The following is a 6,142-nucleotide window of genomic DNA, read 5'->3' as shown; positions in this document are numbered from 1 at the left end:
ACACTAACATACATAAACACACATTTAACCAAAACATTTTTTTTGGCCACTTCCTTGATTTGAGTGGTAAAATAAAATACTTTAAGCTAGAAACAAGCGGTAAAATGCCAGAGGAAGACGCGACTCTGACGCATATGGGAATTAATATATTTGGTTTGTCTCTACGACATTCTAATGCCGAGGAGTCAAAGAAATTGGACTTCGCTTGGGAAGTAATCTTATACACAATGTGTGACTCTGTTGCTATCAATTGATCTATTCACTTTCTGTAAAAGAGAATTTGTATAATTAAATTGAGGGTTCATATAAATGATCATAAAACATATTTGGTAACATTTGGGGAAATCAGGTCTAGACTTTATTTTCCTTATCTATAATTATTATTCATATTAAATAGCCTATCTGAAAGATGTCATGAGTCTTGTTAAACTAGGTTGAATTACAGGAAATGAGCTTCAAAACAACATTTTCCTAGGTCCCTCAAATTAAACAAAGTCAAGCTGATGGTGTATTTAATATAGCTAGGGTTATCTCAATAAACAATAAATGTGAAAAGGAACCCCTGTTGTAGTGCATTGATGCTTAACGATACAATACTTTGTACAGTTGATATTAGCTTTCTCAAAGGTCTTGCTTTAAAAGACAAATTATAGATTTGTTTTCCCTGAAAATAAAACTACTGGTATGTCAACATATGGATTTAAAATGTTCAACAGAACTGTTTGATTACGAAAAGAAAATGCACACTCAAAAATGGCCTGAGGAGGAGGAGAGGGGAGGAGGAGAGGGAGGAGGAGAGGAGGAGAGGGAGGAGGAGGAGGAGGAGAGAGAGAAGGAGGAGGAGAGAGGAGAGGAGGAGAGGGAGGAGGAGAGATAGGAGGAGGAGGAGGAGGATATAGGAGAGGAGGAGAGGGAGGAGGAGAGATAGGAAGAGGAGGAGAGAGGAGAGAGGAGAGGGAGGAGGAGAGATAGGAGGAGGAGGAGGATAGAGGAGAGGAGGAGAGGGAGGAGGAGAGAGAGAAGGAGGAGGAGAGAGGAGAGGAGGAGAGGGAGGAGGAGAGATAGGAGGAGGAGGAGGAGGAGAGAGGAGAGGAGGAGAGGGAGGAGGAGAGATAGGAGGAGGAGGAGGAGGATAGAGGAGGAGGAGATGGAGAAAGGAGAGGAGAGGGAGGAGAGGGAGGAGGAGAAGAGAGAGAGAGAGAGAGAGAGAGAGAGAGGAGGAGGAGGGAGAGGAGGGAGAGGAGGAGGAGGATAGAGGAGGAGGAGATGGAGAAAGGAGAGGAGAGGGAGGAGAGAGAGGAGAGGGAGGAGGAGAAGAGAGAGAGAGAGAGAGAGAGAGAGAGAGAGAGAGAGAGAGAGAGAGAGAGAGAGAGAGAGAGAGGAGGGAGAGGAGGAGGAGGGAGAGGAGGGAGAGGAGGAGGAGGGAGAGAGAGAGAGAGAGAGAGAGAGAGAGAGAGAGAGAGAGAGAGAGAGAGAGAGAGAGAGAGAGAGAGAGAGAGAGAGAGAGAGAGAGAGAGAGAGAGAGAGAGAGAGAGAGAGAGAGAGAGAGAGAGAGAGAGAGAGAGAGAGAGAGAGAGAGAGAGAGAGAGAGAGAGAGAGAGAGAGAGAGAGAGAGAGAGAGAGAGCAGGGTAGTGGGAGAGAGAGAGAGAGAGAGAGAGCGCCGGGTAGTGGGTGAGAGAGAGAGAGAGCAGGGTAGTGGGTGAGAGAGAGAGAGAGAGAGAGAGCAGGGTAGTGGGAGAGAGAGAGAGAGAGAGAGAGAGCCGGGTAGTGGGTGAGAGAGAGAGAGAGAGAGAGAGAGAGAGCGCCGGGTAGTGGGTGAGAGAGAGAGAGAGAGAGCAGGGTAGTGGGTGAGAGAGAGAGAGAGCAGGGTAGTGGGTGAGAGAGAGAGAGAGAGAGCAGGGTAGTGGGTGAGAGAGAGAGAGAGAGAGCAGGGTAGTGGGTGAGAGAGAGGGTAGCAGTAACAATGATCGGACCATTCATTCAAACTTCATTCAGTCATGTATATTTTTCCCCAATAGATTGTTACAACTTAGACTTAGTCTGGGTACCAGTCTCTTTAACTAACGTTCCAGGCCAAAGGCAATGACAAGGAGTGTCAATGAGTGGAACGTTAGCTATAGAGACTGGTACTCAGGCAAGCTTAGACTTCTGTCTCATTAGATGTGCACTGACCTTACATTAATTCTAACGTTAAAAAGAAATGACATGTTTCCACTTTTAACTAAAGAAATGAAAGACAGATGTTCACCAAAAATATACATATTTACATGTTTTGGAGTGGAGGTACTATTCCCCATACTCATCATAAAATACATCAGGTAATAAACTATAATCCACTGAACAGTGAGCACAAACCACCGTTAATTAAGGCTATAATAGCTAGACAACTTCAGTCGATATATAATTTAGTACAGTTTACAGACAGGTGACATATAACAGTGTTTAAAGTGTTTCAACTGTCCATAAGGTTAATTGGTTTTATTACAGCACATTCTTCAACCACACTGACATATTAAGGCAAGCATACAGCAGGGCATGTCTCTTGTTTTTACGTATAGACTGGGAATAAAGGATTCCAGTAACTTCCAACAAAATGTCCAGGTTTCACACTCCTGAGTGGCGCAGTGGTCTAAGGCACTGCATCACAGTGCTAACTGTGCCACTAGAGATCCTGGTTCGAATCCAGGCTCTGTCGCAGCCGGCCGCGACCGGGAGACTCATGGACGGCGCACAATTGGCCCAGCGTCGTCCAGGGTAGGGGAGGGAATGGCCGGCAGGGATGTAGCTCAGTTGATAGAGCATGGCGTTTGCAACGCCAGGGTTGTGGGTTTGATTCCCACGGGGGGCCAGTATAAAAAAAATAATGTATTCACTAACTGTAAGTCGCTCTGGATAAGAGCGTCTGCTAAATGACGTAAATGTAAAATGTTTTCCAGAAATCTAGTTGTCAGATTCCTGGAATCAGGAAGGAATAAGCACAAAATCCAGAATCCTCCAACTAGGATTTCTGGAACACCTGGACATTTTTGAAACACAGAATTTTTGAAACTCCATTTTCCATATGGGTGATTTTGTAACTACAGGTCCTTTTGGCATTTCTTACTTTAAAAAAAGTAGTTTCCTGAAAACAACTTATCAACAGAAATACTTTTTCTCATTTTGTCAGGAATCATAAACTGGTATTGGATGTGACCATTTTATTTGACAATAAAAAGGATTTGACATAATAAAACATGACATTTTAGTTTGAAACTGTATGACAATGTTTTTCTTTTTTGGTACTACCACATTTAGAAATATATGTTTTAAATATGGGTATTTCGCTGGCTGAGCTTCTATACCTGCATGGAGGCTACCATCGACAATGCAATTTCTATATATTTATAATTTTTACAGTAGTTATATTGAGAACAAGTAAGTGCTTTACACTTGACAAAGACAGAAGTGTGATATTTCATGTGTAAATAGTATATATATATATTTTGGAATGGTGTGGCACAGCCAGAAGAGGACTGGCCACCCCTCAGAGCCTGGTTCCTCTCTAGGTTTCTTCCTAGGTTCCTGCCTTTCTAGGGAGTGTATCCTAGCCACCGTGAGTTCTACATCTGCATTGCTTGCTGTTTGGGGTTTTAGGCTGGGTTTCTGTATAGCACTTTGGGACATCTGCTGATGTAAAAAAGGGCTTTATAAATACAATTTGATGGATTACATTGTGGCTGTCTGGCAGTAATGACAGGGTAATGGTGAATTGAATTAGGATAGTTGGAAATGGATATCTACAACATGGTTGATTGCTATAAAGACAGTATAATATCATGTAATAAGCAGGACTGAGCAGAGGTATGCCCATTTTATACAGAAGATTTACAATAAGTCACTACTTTGTAATGGAAATAACCCAGAAATCGTCAATACCAACACATTTTCTGCTGGTAATGACAATTTGCTAATTTTGGGGATTTAACTGCCAGGCCATAAGGTTTCTTACTTGATTTAAACCCTTTTGCTTTTGGGGGAGAATAGGTCATTCACGATCTTCCTCCATGGGGTTCGGAGTTGGGTGGTTTTCTTCCTTCAAGGACGATCCTGATTCTTTTAGTTCTGCCTCCAGACCTTCTCCAGCTGTTCCTGGGTTCTCCCTGTTTTCTTCCCCCTTTGGGTTCCAGGTTAAAGCCTGTCTGGTCGTGTTGGGTGGTTTCCTCAAGGTGTGCCCAATCCAGGCCCATTTCCTGCATTTTATTTGGATTTCAATTTGTTGTTGTTGTGTGACTTCCTAGAGCTCTTCGTTTCTTATGGTGTTTGACCAATATATTACCAGGATGTGTCTTAGGCATTTGTTTATGAAAGTTTGAAGTATATTGCTTGTTACTTTTGTGGTTCTCCATGTTTCTGCCCCGTAAAACTGATTTGACGTTGGAGTTGAAAATGCGTATTTTATTTCTTGTTGAAATTATCTTGGAGGTCCATATTTGTCTCAACATTAAAAAAGCCTTCCCTATTCTTGTTTGTATGTCTGTCGCTCCCTCCATCTTTCCCTCCGTCGCTCCCTCCATTTCCCCCTCCGTCTTTCCCTCCATCTTTCCCTCTGTCGCTCCCTCCATCTTTCCCTCTGTCGCTCCTGCCATCTTTCCCTCCATCTTTCCCTCTGTGGCTCCCTCCATCTTTCCCTCTGTCGCTCCCCTCCATCTTGCCCTCCATATTTCCCTCTGTCGCTCCCTCCATCTTTCCCTCTGTCGCTCCCTCCATCTTTCCCTCTGTCGCTCCCTCCATCTTTCCCTGTCGCTCCCTCCATCTTTCCCTCCACCTTTCCCTCTGTCGCTCCCTCCATCTTTCCCTGTGTCGCTCCCTCCATCTTTCCCTCTGTCGCTCCCTTTATCTTTCCCTCTGTCTTTCCCTCCGTCGCTCCCTCCGTCGCTCCCTCCATCTTTCCCTCTGTCGCTCCTGCCATCTTTCCCTCTGTGGCTCCCGCCATCTTTCCCTCCATCTTTCCCTCTGTCGCTCCCTCCATCTTTCCCTCTGTCGCTCCCTCCATCTTTCCCTCTATCTTTCCTTCCCGCGCTCCCTCCGTCTTTCCCTCCATCTTTCCCTCCGTCTTTCCCTCCGTCTTTCCCTCCGTCGCTCCCTCCGTCGCTCCCTCCGTCTTTCCCTCAGTCTTTCCCTCTGTCGCTCCCTCCATCTTTCCCTCTGTCGCTCCTGCCATCTTTCCCTCCATCTTTCCCTCTGTGGCTCCCTCCATCTTTCCCTCTGTGGCTCCCTCCATCTTTCCCTCTGTCGCTCCCTCCATCTTTCCCTCTGTCGCTCCCTCCATCTTTCCCTCTGTCGCTCCCTTTATCTTTCCCTCTGTCTTTCCCTCCGTCGCTCCCTCCGTCGCTCCCTCCATCTTTCCCTCTGTCGCTCCTGCCATCTTTCCCTCTGTGGCTCCCTCCATCTTTCCCTCTGTCGCTCCCTCCATCTTTCCCTCTGTCGCTCCCTCCATCTTTCCCTCTGTCGCTCCCTCCATCTTTCCCTCCGTCTTTCCCTCTATCTTTCCTTCCCGCGCTCCCTCCATCTTTCCCTCCGTCTTTCCCTCTGTCGCTCCCTCCGTCTTTCCCTCAGTCACTCCCTCTGTCGCTCCCTCCGTCTTTCCTGATGACACTTCCCAGGTCAGTGAATATGTTACTTCCTCCAGTACATCTCCGTCCAGGTTTATAGTGTTGTCTGTTGTTTGGTTGATGCTCATCACCTTGGTTTTTGTTGTGTTTATGTTGAGTCCCATGTTCGTTGCTATAGTAGTTTTGTGGTTTTGTTCTGCATCTTTTGCATTTAATATTTTCCAATTATTAACTTTTTTCTTGTTGAAATACATAGTAGAAGATCAAAAGTCAGGGTGTGGGACAACTGCCTTCACAATGAGTAAGAAAAAGGTATCTCCAACTATCCAATCTCAATGTATTGTTGGAAATAAGACCTATAGTGATCCTGATGTTTTGTGAATGTGGGTTCCTCTCTGTCAAAGAAAATTGAGAAAACTGATGGAAATCCCTTGGATTACATTAAGGTACATTTCCCTTCTCTGCTTCAGTTTGATCCTCCTGATGTAATGGAGGTGATGGAGGTCATTGGTAACTTAAAGGTATCAGCAGCAGGTCATGATGTGATTGG

Source organism: Coregonus clupeaformis, chromosome 18 (genome assembly GCF_020615455.1).
Source record: "Coregonus clupeaformis isolate EN_2021a chromosome 18, ASM2061545v1, whole genome shotgun sequence".
Taxonomy (NCBI): Eukaryota; Metazoa; Chordata; class Actinopteri; order Salmoniformes; family Salmonidae; genus Coregonus; species Coregonus clupeaformis.
This window is presented reverse-complemented; position numbering follows the sequence as displayed.